The sequence below is a fragment of the Neolamprologus multifasciatus genome, chromosome 7 (assembly GCF_963576455.1).
Source record: "Neolamprologus multifasciatus chromosome 7, fNeoMul1.2, whole genome shotgun sequence".
Lineage (NCBI taxonomy): Eukaryota > Metazoa > Chordata > Actinopteri > Cichliformes > Cichlidae > Neolamprologus > Neolamprologus multifasciatus.
The window spans coordinates 38,693,749-38,711,669 of record NC_140445.1 but is presented as its reverse complement, the minus strand read 5'-3'; the positions used below and the strand labels follow the sequence as shown (position 1 = coordinate 38,711,669).

The following is a 17,921-nucleotide window of genomic DNA, read 5'->3' as shown; positions in this document are numbered from 1 at the left end:
GAGGTGGTACAAACCATTTTATTTATTTATTTATTTATTTATTTTTTTTTTGGGGGGGGGGGGGGGGGGGGGTATCTATACTTTTGTTCTTAAAATGTTACGTCTCAACCAAGTACTGTATTCTTTTTATGTTTTTATTAGTGTGTCACACAAACAGCAAATACTGTCCAAAAAAGTAAGAAATCTTTGGGGGTGCTTTGATTCATTTATTTCTTACACTTTAAGCCCACAGAGTCGTGCTGACAGATTTTTTTTCCTTTGTCACAGCAGCTTTTTCTTTATCATTTAGAAGAACAGTTAAATATGGAACTTCTGCAAACTGTATGTGGCCCACTATGTAAAATGAGTTTGACACCCCATCTAAGCCTTTGTCCAACAGAGTCCTTCCTCTGGATACAGATCCATTCGCATAGTGGAAAAACTACAAGCATAAGAAGATTGAAGCTAAGCTAGCAGAACAAGGCCATTTGTTCCAGGTACATCTGCACCAAGTGAGAGGATGACATTGATACTACAAGTACATCTTATCTCTCAACAGAGAGTGTGGACAGACTGATGTTTTTGCAGAGGCAGGTTGTTTTAAAGCAGTGCAGCATGTGTTATTTTGGTTTATGGAGCATTTTTATATTGATGGCTTGCTGTTTTATTTAATTTTACATTTAGATAATACAGCAACACATGTTAAGAAACAGCAATATTTCAAATAAATAAAAAGCTTAAATCAGATGAAAGAAGATCAGATTTCAGGACTGGACTCTTCACAAACACTGAAGAGTCAAAGTTGGATTGAATATTTCTACACTGTGTCTGAGTTCAGTGTCTCTAACATCCCCTTTACTCACTGATTAGAAAGACAACAACATGTTGGACTGTTTCTGAATCATGTCAGTGACATGTTACTTTCCCACAACCACTTTACTAACACTGAGCATGACCATGAGAGGAGCAGCAGAAATTAAAAATTTAATTTGTGATATCAGGGAGGGAGCTGTTCTCACACACTGTTGTACTGATCATTAAACAGCAGGTGGCGACCTCACTTCAGTTAAAGCACAGTCACAGCAACACACTGTGGGCTTCATATATTCGTGTAAAATTATAGCTGCTGTATCATTTAAATTTGGGATACTTTTTTGACGTTTTGATTCGGACAGGGGGAACAAATTGCGGCAGGATCAGCTCAGATCGTGCTCCTGACGCAGGGGAAATCAATTCTGCAGGGGAGACCTACCTTGGCACTTGTGCAGGTGAAGCCAAAGGGAAGATGCTTCACCATATTTTCTAGTCTTTGGCTTGGAAGTAATTTGGTTTGGAAATATACTTGGCGATGCTTCATCTCTTGCTTTGCGTTTGTGTGTGAGCCTTGTCAAAAACCTGTCAATTACGCTAGCATTGTCCAAGCGTTCTTTTTTTTTTCATACCGCCCCACCCGCCCCTGCAATGGCTCTGCACTCACCCCTAGGGGGTGGGCCTCACACTTTGGGAACCTCTGTGTTAAGGTATTAAAAAATATCACACTATTAAAAAACAAATGAATGTGAACACTCCTCTGCTGTCTGTTGGATAATTTCCTTTTCAGGGTTTTCCAAAAAATTCTCTGTTCTTTTCCTATAATTTTTCTTTTTCTTCAAACCTTCTGGAAACTGTTTCAGTTCAGTCAGGCCACATCTATCTTTCAGATTTTGGATGCAGATCGTCAGTCTGATTTGTTCATTCAGAACTTCCACAGTTATCATCAGTCTTTGAGCTGTAGCTTTTTCCAGAAAGGCTGTGAACTCTCTAATTCCTCTCTCTGTTACTGTCCATGCAAATTCCAAACTAATTTCATTTTCCTCTGTTCGCTCTTCATGTTGGTAGCTATTAAACAGGAAGTGAACGGGCTGATTCTTCTCATTTTTGGCACATTTAATGTTTGCTGCTTCAAGAGCTCGAAAAGCATTTTTAGGACGTCTTCCATCGGCGTGTGTGATCAGAGCTACAACATTTTTCTCCATGTTTTCTCCAAACAGAGACATCACTGAATCAAAGACATTTATCGCTCGGTCACTCAGTTGACAATCTGACATTTTCATCACCAATCCCAGTGCATGAACTTCATGAACTCCATCCTCTGATCCAAACAAGTCCAATAATCGCTGACTGATGATGTCATGTTTAATCCCTCTGGTGTCTCCATATCCAGGAGTATCGATGACGGTCAGAGAGTAGGGAAGAGTTTTATCTTCAAAACCAAAGATCTCGTACACGATCACATCTAATGTCTGACTTTCTGCCTGACTTTTCTTCTTCTCCTCTAAGATCTGAAACCAGACTTCATCCTCCCACTTCACTCCCATGCTGTAGTTAAACAGAGAGTTGATCAGAGTAGATTTTCCTGCTTCCTTTTCACCTACAAGTAAGATGGTTTTATTTGGCTTGTTTGGATTTTTTTTCACCAACAGTCATTCTTGTCAGAGTTCCAAACTTCTGTTTATTTGTTCTCAGCTGGTAAACAGCAGGAGGTCCTGAACAGGTCAGATCACTGTTGGAGATGATGTCCTTGTGCTTTGAGATGTTACTTGTCCTGCATAAAAAGCAGAGTTTCAATCAGAAGCTACAATCGAAGTACAATGTTTTTGAGTAGTCATGTCTGTGTCTCTCATATTATCTGTATTACTTGCAGGATTTTAAGGCACCTGTATTCCAGTACTGTGTGAAATTACAGCTGCAGCTCGAAGAGATTCTGGCAAACCGTCAGGCATCTCAGGAGGGGAAAGCAGTGCTCTACCTGCACTGTGTATAGTGCTGGCGGAGCGCTGCTGACTTCGACTGAGAAAATTGTCCGGCAGTGGAAGGAATACTTCGAGGACCTCCTTAATGCCACTGACACGTCTTCCGAGGATGAGTCTGGGGATGAGGGGAATGACCAGCCAATTTCCGGAGGAGAGGTCACTGAGGCAGTTAAACAACTCTTTGGTGGCAGAGCCCCTGGTGTTGATGATGTCCGCCCCGAGTTCCTGAAGGCTCTGGACGTTGTAGGGCTGTCCTGGTTGACATGCCTCTACAACGTTGCGTGGAGATCAGGGGCAGTACCCCTGGACTGGCAGACTGGGGTGGTGGTCCCCATCTTTAAGAAGGGGGACCGGAGGGTGTGTTCCAACTACAGGGGGATCACACTCCTCAGCCTCCCTGGGAAAGTCTATGCCAGGGTGCTGGAAAGGAGAGTTTGTCCGCTAGTCGAACCTCGGATACAGGATGAACAATGCGGGTTTTCGTCCTGGTCGCGGAACACTGGACCAGCTCTTTATCCTCTCGAGGATACTTGAGGGTGCATAGGAGTTTGCCCAACCAGTCTACATGTGTTTTGTGGACTTGGAGAAGGCATTCGACCGTGTCCCTCGGGGTGTCCTGTGGGAGGTGCTGCGGGAGTATGGGATGTCTGGCCCATTACTATGGGCCATTCGATCCCTATACAACCGTTGCAAGAGCTTGGTTTGCATTGTCAGCAATAAGTCGGACTCGTTCCTGGTGGGTGATGGGCTCCGCCAGGGCTGCCCTTTGTCACTGATTCTGTTCACAATTTTTATGAACAGGATTTCTAGGCGCAGCCAAGTGGCGGAGGGCTTACACTTCGGTGGCCTCAGAATCTCATCTCTGCTTTTCACGGATGATGTGGTTCTGTTGGTAGTGACCGAAAGAACAAGATCGCGGATACAAGCGGCATAAATGAGCTTCCTCTGAAGGGTGGCTGGCCTCTCCCTTAGAGATAGGGTGAGAAGTTCAGCCATCCGGGAGGCTCAGAGTAGAGCCGCTGCTCCTCCACATCAAAAGGAGCCAGGTGGTTCGGGCATCTGACAAGGATGCCTCCTGGGCGCCTCCTGGGTGAGGTGTTCCAGGCATGTTCCACCGGGAGGAGGCCCTGGGGCAGACCCAGGAAACGCTGGAGAAATTATATCTCTCGGCTGGCCTGGGAACGCCTTGGTTTTTCCCTGCTTAGGAAGTCGCTGCCTCCGCGACCCGGCCCCGGAAAAAGCGGATGAAGATGGATGGATGGATGTTCATTTACCTGTTGATACCACACACCAAATCTGGTCATTGGTACTTTCTGGCTTGTGTAGCCCATAGGTAACAAAAGTTCAACACTGCCCCTAGGACGCATCGGAGAGCAACTTGGGGTTAGTATCTTGCCCAAGGATACTTGGCATGCAGACTGGAGGAGCCTGGGATCGAACCACCAACCTTCCGATCAGTAGGTGACCTGCTCTACCTCCTGAGCTACAGCCACCCCACATAGTCACATAGTGACACTAATGTCTCACATAGTGAGACATTAGTGATGTTTAGGCGGAGGCTATAGTTAGTGTGTTGTGTAGTTATTGTTTTGTATTGTGCGTCAGTTATACTGCTGAATTTCACATTTTCTCCAAAAAAAGCCATAAAAGCCACATTCCAGTGTAAACGCTGTTACTGAACACAAACTATTTTTTTGGACCTGCACAAATAATTTGTGTGCCTTCTTATTTGATGCAGAACACTTGATTGTTCTGTAAATAGTTTTAAATGGTTATATAAAAAACGCCTGAGGCCTTGGCTGAATTTTTAGGTAAATAGTACCATATAACTTTGTTGTTTGCAAAACTTGTGCATAATTTTTAGAAATGTACAATTTCTATTTGCATTTCAGCATTACAGTAAAAAATATACCTCTGATTTTTAATTTTTTGTCTGAATTTAGATCAATTGTGCTAATATCCATCCATCCATCCATTCGCTTCCGCTTATCCTTTTCAGGGTTGCGGGTTGTGCTAATATAGTATGTCAAAATGAAAAAATAACTCATATTTCAGATATTTGAGGTTGTGCTGAAAATAATGATACCAAACAAGGCAAAATAAACATATTTTAAAGGTGAAATATAGAGGTAAAATCAAAAGTAGTCAAAAACGGCCAATTCTACCCTGGACCCAATAGGGTTAATTGAGAATGCAGAAACATTCAACAGATGTGTAATCTCACCAGACAATGGTCTTTGTAGAGCTTTCATGCAGGTTTTTTCCTGACAGCCACAGCTTGTTGTTACTCAGGTCCAGCTCTTTCAGACTACATGACTGCGAGAGGAGAACTGAGAACAGATCATTACAGCTTCTCTCTGATAGGTTACAGTTACTCAGCCTTAAACATAGCAGCAGATATAACAACACATTACAATCCATTTATGAAATATTTGTGGTAAACAATCAGTGACATTTACTTGCCGTACATTTGCCATAGTGCCATATGTTCTAATGCTAATAATCTAATGTAGCAGTGTTAAACGTCTGATTAAACAGCTGAATCCTGACCTCAGAGTTTACAGTTTACAGTGTGGACTCTTCAATCCAGCTGAGAGAAGCTTCATGCCTGAATCCTGGAGCTTGTTGTTACTCAGGTCCAACTCTCTTAGATTGCAGGACTTGGAGCTGAGAAGGGAACATAGAGGTTCACAGCTTCTCTCTGACAGATTACAGCCATTCAGCCTTTAAAACAGAAAGAGAAGGAATGTTTAAAAAAAACAACAACAATTCATTACACACACACTCACTCATGTAGCCAACTGAGGATAAAATTTCACACAGATGTTAATGATACACTCGATACAGATGGAATGTAAATGTAATATGAGTAAAAGCAAAAAGCAATATTTTCCAAATCAGTTACTGATTAAATTAAATTAAAAAATAGTAAGACAACATATTAAATATTGGATCCAGGACATGTTATTATTTTTTGAAGTCAGGTATTGTGTTCCAGTTATGAAGCATGTGTACTTAAACATTTTAAATTTCTTTGCTGAACCTTCTGTCAGTAACTGTTGGCCTCCTCCTGAATCATCCAAAGTGTATTTGGAATGTGTGATTAATCAGATTTGTCAGTATGTTAAAAAAAAAACTGTAGTCAGATTTGAAAGTGCTGTGATCTGGAGATGTGGAGAACTATAAAGATTCTTTAACTCTGAGCTCAGCCTCACAGGATCATGCTTTCAACCTGCATACCACTCTCAGTGCAGGAGTATCACCATGTGGTGGTAGTACCCTATAATTTAAAGAGTGACTTTGGTCAGCTGCTAATGTTGATTTGATTGATGAAGTAGACTGAAATGAACAGACTACAATAGACTGTTGATGATTTATGCAAGTATGCATTTACATTTCTTTCATTAGTTGTCAAAAATAGCTAATATCATAGCTATGTTATGATATTATGATATCATAGCTATATATGTAACATTATAGTAATTGTGCTTACTCTGCTTATGGTTTACCTGGCAAACGCATATGTCAAGAGGCAGTAATAAGATAAATGAACCAGTTAGCTCAAAACCCCTCTGTATAGGAGCTACTGGAGGGTCTCTAGCAACACAATGTGTTGATGATTTTTATATATTTCCATTCCCATTTAGTGCCTATATGTTTTGGAATTTGCATGTATTTGCATACTAGTAATAATGTGTTGAATCTGCCTTGTTGTTTTTCTGACATTTGCCAGGACTTTCTGATTCCTGACACATATACAAAATACAAAATATGAGTAACTGTATTCCGTTACAGTTACCGTTTAAAAAGGTGGTATTTAGAATACAGTTACTTTGTTGAAATAAATGGATTACACGGCGGTACTTCCCTGTTTCATATTGTGGCGGGTCAGGACTGTTTGGGTTTTGTTTGACAGCTATGTTCTGTTGTCCCAGGCGGCAGCGTTACGGTTGCCATGGTTACAGGGTGACGCTCTCTCTCTGCGTGTTTCCTGTATGAGAGAGCGCCTTTTTGTTGTTGTTGTGCTAAGCTAATAGGCAGAGTGCTACAGGTATAGCCCTAAAGAATGTAGCCTCATGGGCAGTGTAGTCCGTGCTGCAGGGAGAATGGACTGCCATACACGTTATGTGTCTGGGAGCGAGGGAGGGAGTAAAAGGCAAAGTACGAGTTGTCATCGAGCAAAAACGGGAGCTGGAAGCATGTAAATATAATAATAACCACTGCAGCCAAGAAGAGTGCCTGACGAGCCCAGTTGTAAGTATGCTATTAAGACTATCGTCCAATTTCTCTTTTAAATGTAGACCTTAAAATAATCTGCAAAGCTCTCTCAAAGAGATTAGAGAAAATAACCCCCCTCTTAATTCATCCTGACCAAACTGGTTTCATAAAAGGTCGGCACTCCTCAACAAACACTCGTAGATTACTTAATTTAATAGACTACTCATACAATAAAAACATTGAAACCATAATATTATCTCTAGATGCAGAAAAAGCATTTGACAGAGTTAACTGGAAATTTTTATTTGCAACTTTACACAAATTTGGTTTGGGAAACTCTTTCATAAACTGGATAAGAATATTATACAATTCCCCAACAGCTCGTATCAGAACAAATGACCAGACATCCTCCAGCTTTTGTCTCCTGAGGGGCACCAGACAGGGATGCCCACTCTCCCCTTCACTTTTTGCAATTTTTATCGAACCTCTAGCAGCAGCATTTAGACATGCTACAACAATTAAGGGCATAAAATGTAAGAACGTAGAACATAAAATCAGTCTCTATGCGGATGGTGTGTTGCTTTTTCTGCAAAACTCACAAATCAACCTCTCTGAGGTAATTACTCTAATAAACTGGTTTTCAAGAGTTTCAGATTATTCAATTAACTGGCCAAAATCTACAGTTCTTCCCATTAACTGCTCCTTCCATAATTCTTCTTCTGCCCCACTACAATCTGGAAATATTAAATATTTAGGTATTAATGTTTCTCCTAAGCTTTCAGACTTAACTAAATTAAACCACATCCCACTTCTAAAGAAAGTAGAAGGCGATCTGACTAGATGGAAATCTCTACCCATATCACTCATGGGAAGGGTCGCCACTATAAAAATGATGATCTTGCCAAAAATAAATTACTTATTTTTATGATCCCTAACAAACCATCACAAGATTGGTTCAGATCTCTGGATTCATATATTTCTAAATTCCTTTGGAAAGATAAACCCCGTGTATCATCTTAAAAATGCTTCAAAGAACCAAGGATAGAGGAGGATTAGATCTGCCTAATTTTCACCCAATACTTCTTAGCCAACAGGCTTCAGTTCATCTCAGAATGGTTAAAATGTACCCTCTTAGATGAGCCCTGGCTAGTTGTTGAACAGGCACTATGCAATGATCTAGAGATTTCAGACCTACCATTTATTAGCTCAAACATCAAAAGACATGAGTCTTCATTAATCCCATGCAAATGTACACCTATCTGGAATAACCCAGACATATTACAAAACAATAATATGATTAATTTCCCAGAATGGAGTTGTAAAGGAATTAAATACTTAGAACATATATTAGAGGGAACAGAATTTATTCCATTTGACAGACTAGTTACACAATGTGGGATCAACAAGAAAAGATTTTTAGAATATCAACAAATTAAATCCATAGTAAAAAAGAAATTTAACCTCAGTCAAGTTGAATTACAAACACCACCAAGTGCGGTACATTTTCTTACTCTTAAATCCCCCAAATTATTATCTAAAATATACAGAACACTTTCTAAAATAGATGAATCAATATCCCTTCCTATTGCAAAGTGGAAAGCAGATTTATCAGTCAGCTTAGACCAAAACTTAAATTGATTAAAAATCCCAGTCTGCAATTAATACAATACAAAATACTACATAGAGTGCACTATACAGGTCATCGAATGTTCAAGATGGGCTTTACATCCGCCAACAACTGCTCACACTGTCAAGGCAATACACCAGACAATTACATCCACATATATTAAGTAATCCAAAGTATTCAGAATACGTTACTCTCATCGAGTAACATAATGGAATACGTTACAGAATACATTTTGGGGCATGTATTCTGTAATCTGTAGTGGAATACATTTTAAAAGTAACCTTCCCAACACTGCTGATTGGTTTGGAAGTTGTTCTATTGAAGTGTGCAAAGAGTAAATGTGCTGCTAAGAAAATTATTCATCTCACGCTTGCTGCTTCTCTTAGTTGAGAGAGCATTAGTACCATATAACTTGGTCTGACAAACCTGACAGTTTGCAGTTTACAGTGTGGATTATTGAGTACTGTAGAAATCAGCTTCACTCCTGAATCGTGCTGTTTGTTGTTACTAAGGTCCAGCTCACTCACACTGCAGAACTGGGAGCTGAGAAGTGAACACAACGCTTCATAGCTCCTCTCTGAGAGGTTACAGCAACTGAACCTGAAGTGAAAAAAGAAAAACTGTAAAAGTGATATTGTTTTCTTTAGATAAAGGGGCACAACAATTCAATACATTTCCTTCCACTTACAGAGCTTTGTTAGATGCTTCAACCACTGGCAGCAGACCCAGAAAAGCCTTTTCTGAACCAGAGTATTCCTTCAGGTCAAACACAGTCAGATCTTTTTGTGATGACAATATGATGAAGACCAGAGCTGACCACTGAGCTGGAGAAAGGTCATCTAAGACCTCAGGAATTGCTGGATCTCCTCCACTGGAGAACCATCCTTCAGCTCATTCAGACAGAGGAACAGGCTGATTCTTCTCTCAGGAGATGGATTTTCTCTGACATTCTTTTTCACAAGTTCTAATATTAGCTTAATGGTCTATGAGCTACTTCTTGTTTGCAGCAGGTCTTGTAATAGAGGTTTGTTGGTCTGCTGTGAAAGGCCCAGGAGGAAGCGAAGGAACAAGTCCAGATGTCCATCCAGACTCTTTACAGCTTTGTCAACAGTTTTAATGTAGATTTCTGGTATATGTGTTTGGCTGAAAACATTTCCAGGTCTCTTCAAACAAGTCTGTGATTGAGCCAAATTGTCTTCAGTGATAATGTCTGAGACCACAAACAGATCAGCCAAAAACTCCACTACACTCTGATGGACAAAGCTGAACACTTTTTTCCTGCCCTTCTTCAGCTGATGATCCTCTTTAAAGAACCACAAGAATGCATTTGAAAGCTTTAAGGGTTCCGTGAAAGTGCTTTCATTCTCTGTTAGTTCTTCACTGAAGATCAGGCAGCTTTTCTCCAGCTGGTTAAAAGCCAGTTTTCCAATCATTTTAATGCACTCAAGGCTTTTTTCTGGGCCATATTTTTGCTTCAAATTTCTGATCTGAATATTCAGGAACTCTGTGTAAACCTCAGTCAGGGTCTCCGGCAGATCTCCTCTCTCTTTGCTCTTCAATACCTCCTGCAGAACTGTAGAAGTGCTCCAGCAGTAGACCAGGATGTGGCACATAAAGTGGAGGCTTGGTGATGACTTGATGTGGGAGATGATCCTGCTGACCTTCTCCTCATCTCTGAATCTCTTCCTGAAGTACCCCTCCCTCTGTAGCTCCGTAAACCCTCTGACCTCAGTTATCATATTAATAAAATCAGCAGAGATTGCTTCTCCAGGCCATGTGGTCATCCAGATACGAGCGGAGGGAAGCAGACAACCTGTGATGAGGTTTGTCAGCAGCACATCCACTGAGGTGGACTTGGTCACATCGACAGGTAGTTTTTCTGTGGCAGTGAAGTTCAGCTGAAGGCAACTCTCATTCAGTCCATCCAACACAAACAGAAGTTTGTATTCACTCTTTTCAAAGTCTGAGTTTCCTGATGTCTGCAGTGTTGTGAAGATGCTGTTAAGCTCCTCCTCTTTGATGTGCACACTTTCAGGGATACACATGTGGATGAGTTTGGCAAAGCTGTACTCTTTGTCCTTTTGCAAATTCAACTCATTAAACATGAAGTGAAATACCAGATCTGTCATGGTCCCTGTGCCTCCCCGGCCAGCCCAGTGTGGCCACAAGTGTTGTTGTTTTTCTCTCGCTCTCTCTCTCCTACCTGTCTGCCTGGGCGGAGCTCTGATTGGGCTCCTGCCCTTGGCCACGCACCTGCAGCTGATCTCAAGCGATTGCAGTTCTCTGGCTCTTAAGGCTGGGGCTCTGAGCTATTCGTCGCTGGAATATTGAGTAACTCTCGTTAGTATTGCCTGGCTTCTTGCAATTCTACTGTTCCCGTGTTTGCCTTCGACTTACCCTCGTCTGTGTAAATAGGTTACCTGGATCAGCCCTTCTGTGACCCCTGGACCCCGTGAGTGAGAGTGAGCCGCTTGTGTGGAGACTGTTTGGATGAGGAGCAGAGCGAGTGTGAAGAAGTGTGTCTCCCCAGCCTGTTGATCCCCGGGACCCTGGTGTTTTCCCCCACCCCTTCACGTGTATATAGCGCACCAGTGTGATTAATAAAGTGTCGTTGAACCGTGCTACCTCCGTCTGCGCCTGAGTCCGTTCCACTCCCGTGACAAGATCTACATCCTGATTGGTTCTTTTTTCAGCCCAATCCAAAACAAACTTGTGCACCAGGAAGGTTTTACCACTTCCTGCTTCCCCAGCAGTCAGCACATTTCTTATATTCTTTTTAATGCCAGAAGGGTGTGTGAAGATGTTGCTAATTTCAGTTCCTGCAGGCCTTCCAGAGGCCATTTCAATCTGCCTGAAGTGACAGGTGGTGTGTGTTTCTCCTCCAGCTGTGATGTACAGATCAGTGTAGATGTCGTCCAGGTTCTTTCCATCTTTCTTTGATGTCCATCCTTCTTGTTTGCACATAAACCTGACCTGAAGGTTTGACTGAAGCTGTTCTTTGTAACGTGTTATGGGCCGTGGAGACTTCACATCTGTATGACATGAACATGTAAAGAACAAAGTTTTAAACTTCCGTTCCACGCCAACTTAATAAGTAAAAATCGTTGTGTTTTATTTAAATAAATCTGTCAGTGCCAGTTTCAGTAACATAGCATATTTCATTATATGTAAATCAATGTTCAATTCAATTCAATTCAATTCAATTTTATTTATATAGCGCCAAATCACAACAAATGTCGCCTCAAGGCGCTTCATAGATACAGAGAAAAGCCCAACAATCATATGACCCCCTATGAGCAAGCACTTTGGCGACAGTGGGAAGGAAAAACTCCCTTTTAACAGGAAGAAACCTTCGGCAGAACCAGGCTCAGGGAGGGGCGGCCATCTGCTGCGACCGGTTGGGGTGAGAGAAGGAAGACAGGATAAAGACATGCTGTGGAAGAGAGACAGAGATTAATAACAGATACGATTCAATACAGAGAGGTCTGTTAATACATAGTGAGTGAGAAAGGTGACTGGAAAGGAAAAACTCAATGCATCATGGGAATCCCCCGGCAGCCTACATCTATTGCAGCATAACTAAGGGAGGATTCAGGGTCACCTGGTCCAGCCCTAACTATATGCTTTAGCAAAAAGGAAGGTTTTAAGCCTAATCTTAAAAGTAGAGATAGTGTCTGTCTCCTGAATCCAAACTGGAAGCTGGTTCCACAGAAGAGGGGCCTGAAAACTGAAGGCTCTCCCTCCCATTCTACTTTTAAATACTCTAGGAACAACAAGTAGGCCTGCAGAGCGAGAGCGAAGTGCTCTAATAGGGTAATATGGTACTACAAGGTCATTAAGATAAGATGGGGCCTGATTATTTAAGACCTTGTATGTGAGGAGCAGGATTTTGAATTCAATTCTGGATTTAACAGGAAGCCAATGAAGGGAAGCCAAAACAGGAGAAATATGCTCTCTCTTTCTAGTCCCTGTCAGTACTCTTGCTGCAGCATTTTGGATTAACTGAAGGCTTTTCAGTGAGTTTTTTGGACATCCTGATAATAATGAATTGCAGTAGTCCAGCCTGGAAGTAATAAATGCATGAACTAGTTTTTCAGCGTCACTCTGAGACAGGATATTTCTAATTTTAGAGATGTTGCGCAAATGGAAGAACGCAGTCTTACATATTTGTTTAATATGTGCGTTGAAGGACATATCCTTGTCAAAATTGACTCCAAGGTTCCTCACAGTGTTACTGGAGGCCAAGGTAATGCCATCCAGAGTAAGAATCTGGTTAGATACCATATTTCTAAGCTTTTCAGCGCCGAGTACAATGACCTCAGTTTTATCTGAGTTAAGAAGCAGAAAGTTAGTGGCCATCCAAGTCTTTATGTCTTTAAGACATTCCTGCAGTTTAACTAATTGGTGTGTGTTATCTGGCTTCATGGACAGATAGAGCTGGGTGTCATCTGCATAGCAGTGAAAATGTATGCTATGTCTTCTAATGATGCTGCCTAGGGGAAGCATGTATAATGTAAACAGAATTGGTCCTAGCACCGAACCCTGTGGAACTCCATAATTAACCTCAGTGTGTGAAGAGGACTCTCCATTTACATGCACAAATTGGAGTCTATTAGATAGATATGATACAAACCACTGCAGTGCAATACCTGTAATACCTACAGCATGTTCTAATCGCTCTAATAGAATATTATGGTCAACAGTATCGAATGCTGCACTAAGGTCAAGAAGGACAAGCACAGAGATGAGTCCACTGTCAGAGGCCATAAGAAGATCATTTGTAACCTTCAATAAAGCTGTTTCTGTGCTGTGATGAACTCTGAAACCTGACTGAAACTCTTCAAATAAACCATTCCTCTGCAGATGATCTGTTAGCTGTTTGACAACTACTCTTTCAAGGATTTTTGATATGAAAGGAAGGTTGGAGATTGGCCTATAATTAGCTAAGACTGCTGGGTCTAGAGATGGCTTTTTGAGTAAAGGTTTAACTGCAGCCACCTTGAAGGCCTGTGGTACATAGCCGATTATTAGAGATAGGTTGATCATATATAAGATCGAAGAATTAATCAATGGCAGGACTTCTTTGAGCAGTTTTGTAGGAATGGGGTCTAAAAGACACGTTGATGGTTTGGAGGAAGTAATTATTGAAGTTAACTCAGAAAGATCGATTGGAAAAAAAGAGTCTAACTTAACATCAATGGAACTAAGAGTAGCTGTAGATAATATTAGATCTGTGGGATGATTATTGGTAATTTTTTCTCTAATGATAAAAATTTTATTTGTGAAGAAGTTCATGAAGTCATCACTAGTTAACGTTAAAAGGATGGTTGGCTCAACAGAGCTCTGACTTTTTGTCAGCCTGGCTACAGTGCTGAAGAGAAACCTGGGGTTGTTCTTATTTTCTTCAATCAGTGATGAGTAGTAAGCTGTTCTGGCTTTGCGGAGGGCTTTCTTATAAAGCAACAAACTATTTCTCCAGGCTAAATGATGATCCTCTAAATTTGTGACACGCCATTTCCTCTCCAGATTACGAGTCATCTGCTTTAGGGTACGTGTTTGAGAATTATACCACGGGGTCAGGTACTTCTGATTAGAGACCTTAGTTTTCACTGGAGCTACAGTATCCAGAGTCGTACGTAGTGAGGAGGTGAAATTATTAACAAGATAATCGACCTCTGTTGGGGTAGCGTTCAGATAGCTGCTCTGCTCTGTGTTGGTACAGGGCATTGACGATGATAACAGTGGCTGGATTATATTCTTAAACTTAGTTACAGCGCTTTCAGAAAGACATCTACTTTGATAAAGTCCACTCTCCACTGCTGCGTAATCAATTATTGTAAATGTAAATGTTATCAAGAAATGATCAGACAGGAGAGGGTTTTCAGGAAACACTGTTAAATGTTCAGTTTCTATGCCATATGTTAAAACAAGATCTAGAGTGTGATTAAAGTGGTGGGTGGGTTCTTTTACATTTTGAGAGAAACCAATTGAGTCTAACAACAGATTAAATGCCATGTTGAGGCTGTCATTTTTAGCATCTACATGGATGTTAAAATCACCCACAATAATTATTTTATCTGAGCTTAGAACTAAATTAGATATAAAGTCTGAGAAATCAGACAGAAACTCTGTGTAAGGCCCAGGTGGACGATAGATGATAACAAGTAAGACTGGTTTCTGAGTTTCACAGCTGGGGTGGACAATGTTAAGCATCAGGCTTTCAAATGAATTAAAAGTCTGTCTTAGTCTTTCATTAATTAATAGACTGGTGTGAAAAATTGCTGCCACACCGCCCCCTCGACCTGTGCTTCGAGATTTCTGGTAGTTAGAATGACTCGGGGGTGTTGATTCATTTAAACTAACATAATCATCCTGCTGCAACCAGGTTTCTGTAAGGCAGAGTAAATCAATTTGTTGATCAATTATTAAGTCATGTACTAACAGAGACTTGGAGGAGAGAGACCTAATATTTAATAATCCACATTTCACTGTTTTACTCTTTGGTTCAGATGTGGATACTGTATTGTTCTTTCTTTGTGATTGTTTAAGTTGTTTGTTGCTGGTTTTTAGTTTGTTTTTTGTCTTTTTGGAAGCAGACACAGTCTCTATGGAGATGGGTTTTTGGGGGGGTAGCAGGAGGAGAGAAGCTGCAGAGAGGCGTGTAAGACTGCAACTCTGCTTCCTGGTCCCAACTCTGGATAGTCATGTTTTGAGGGGTTTAATAAATTTGTCGATATTTCTAGAAATGAGAGCTGCTCCATCCAAAGTGGGATGGATGCCATCTCTCCTAACAAGACCAGGTTTCCTCCAGAAGGTTTGCCAATTATCTATGAAGCCCACATCGTTTCTGGGACACCACTCAGACAGCCAGCAATTTAAGGAGAACATGCGGCTAAACATGTCACTCCTGGTCTGATTGGGGAGGGGACCAGAGAAAACTACAGAGTTCCTACCAAAAGATAAAAAAAAAACATTTTAAAAAACCGAGGGTCTACATTGTCTTAAGGTGATTAAAAAGTTAACATATACACATAAATCCACTCTGTGCATTTTCAGATTGAAGTTATCCGCCTGTCATCTGCAACACCAGCCGTAAAGACCAGTCTGATCCTGAGTGATAACCAGACGACATGTGTGGTTCTCCAGCAGTTTACCTTGTGCTGTTGTGCTGATGGTTGATAATCGCTCTGTCAGATCATTTCTGCTAATCTTTGTTAAAGTTTTCTTCACCACCTCCAAAGACTGCTGACTGTAAGTCTGTACTATCTTATCTACTGTTTCTGTCCTCTTTACATTCTCCAGATGACTCTTTGGGATAAATGGGAGGCCATCCAGGTTGTGTGGCTGCTCCAAATACCACTTGAAGTCACTGAATTCTTCATCTCCCAACTCTTTCAGTGTCCTCAAAAGCAGCTCTTTACTGGTCATTGTTTCCTCCTGAACAAAGATTATTGAAGAAAAAACAAAAACAAAAACAATAAATACTTGAAAACTGGAAGAAACCATGTGTTTGTAAATAAGCTATTAAATTAGAACATTTATGATGCCTATAAAAATGTATATCGCTCCCCTTGGACAGAGTTAAAGTCGAAATATATACAGCAGGTTACACTGTACAGTGAAATTCAGAAATGTTGCCAGTCACCTTTCAACACACAAAAATATTATAAAAATTCTAATAAAATAACAATTAAGAAATTTACAACTGTCAATGGAAAATTGTACTTAGTAGTCAGTATAGTCTTTTAATGATATAAGTTTGCATATGGTAGAATACTGCATGTAATCATTTGTGTTTAGAAGTATATAGTTGGTGGCATATTGAAAGAATGCCTCATCCTAGGAGGTCTGTAACATTCCAGGGTGTTCTGGCATTCACCCCCACATCCTAGGAGCATGGGAAAGGTCGTACCTTGTCTTATTGTTTTATGGTAGGATTAACATAGCTATGTCAGTTTTAGTCTAAGTGCCTTTTTTACATATAGATGAACTGTTGGATTTTCCAGACCAGCAGGTTAAGGGAAGTCGTTTATGGGGTCACACTCTGACACACACACACACACACACCACACACGCCCACTGAAGTATATAAATAAAGACCAGGGCAGTCCTCAGGGTGAATATTGGAGCCTCACTCTGTGTGTGTGAGCTCTGGAGGCTGCCCTTGCTAGTAAGAAAATCTGTGTGTTTCTCCTCTCTGATTCTCTGCTGAAGAAGTGTTTTAGAATATATCTCTTAACAACAACAGAAAGTGCAAGAAATAAATGTGACAAAAACAAAATGAGTGAGCTACAGTGAGCACTATTTCTACCACTAGATGTCTATTGATTGCAGATTACAGTAAATTGAGTTCTGCTTTTTTACCCCTACCAATTAAAGCATGGTCCTAATACTGTTTGTCGCAAAAACACACAAACAAATACATAAACAAAAACATTTAGGAACAAATAAGGACAAAATTGATACAATCTACTAAATATTTTGTGGTAAGTGTTTCAGACTGGATCCTTTGTCATAAGTATTTCTATAACAATGATGCTGAGTTGTTCAGAGTAGGCTGAACTTTTCTTTTGGTAAGCGCTCCAGTTAGCAAGTGTTTGTGAAACTGTCTATGAAATGTTATTGTTGGACTCGGACACTTAGTGAATAAACTGTCATACGATGTGACAGGTGACATAATGTCAGCCTATAACCACAGACAGCTTCTCACAATAACTGACTGTGACAATATCAGGAATAATAAGTATTTTTATGCAATTTTTGTGTTAGAGCCCTGACTGCAGTGCAGGAGGCTTGAGGCAAGGCTTTCCATGGTCGAGCAGCCACATCCAAGTTAACTTGTCAAATGCATCGGTGTAAAGCTCACCACCACTGGACTGGACTGAGTTTGGTGTGGAAGAACTTGACTGGTCTGCACAGAGTCCTGACTTCACTCCAACGGAACACCTTTGGGATGAATTAGAGAGGAGACTGTGAGCCAGGGCTTCTCATTCAACATTAGTGTCTGTCCTCATTAATGTGCTTCAAAAATTCCCATAAACACACCTAAACCTTCTGGAAAACCTTCCCAGAAGAGTTATAGCTGCAAAGGGTGAGACGGCATCATATTGGATTTTATGGATTAAGAATGGGATACCACTCAAGTTATATACATCTGAAGACGGACAAGTAAATACTTTTGGCAATATAGTGTATGTTGTCAGTCTCTAGCCACAAACATAAAACATGAGTACAGAACAGCAATGTCCGTCTCAAAAAGATGTGATTAGCATCTGGATATCCTCCTCACCTCAAACCTCATCTCC

The 17,921-nt window shown here is 40.8% G+C and overlaps 2 pseudogenes across 2 annotated transcripts in view; both read right to left on the bottom strand.

The window, feature by feature from the left end:
• LOC146514816 (scavenger receptor cysteine-rich type 1 protein M160-like) overlaps nucleotides 1-17,921 on the bottom strand; it is a 238,201-nt pseudogene that overhangs the window by 108,556 nt on the left and 111,724 nt on the right. The gene's annotated exons all lie outside the window — the stretch shown is intronic.
• Nucleotides 713-16,284, bottom strand: LOC146514822 (NACHT, LRR and PYD domains-containing protein 6-like; annotated as a pseudogene). Its single transcript, XR_014875250.1, has 7 exons — nucleotides 15,771-16,284; nucleotides 11,287-11,648; nucleotides 10,866-10,869; nucleotides 9,303-10,738; nucleotides 9,144-9,216; nucleotides 5,341-5,495; nucleotides 713-2,585 (listed from the first exon to the last, which is right to left on the bottom strand). The product of XR_014875250.1 is annotated as an NACHT, LRR and PYD domains-containing protein 6-like (transcript).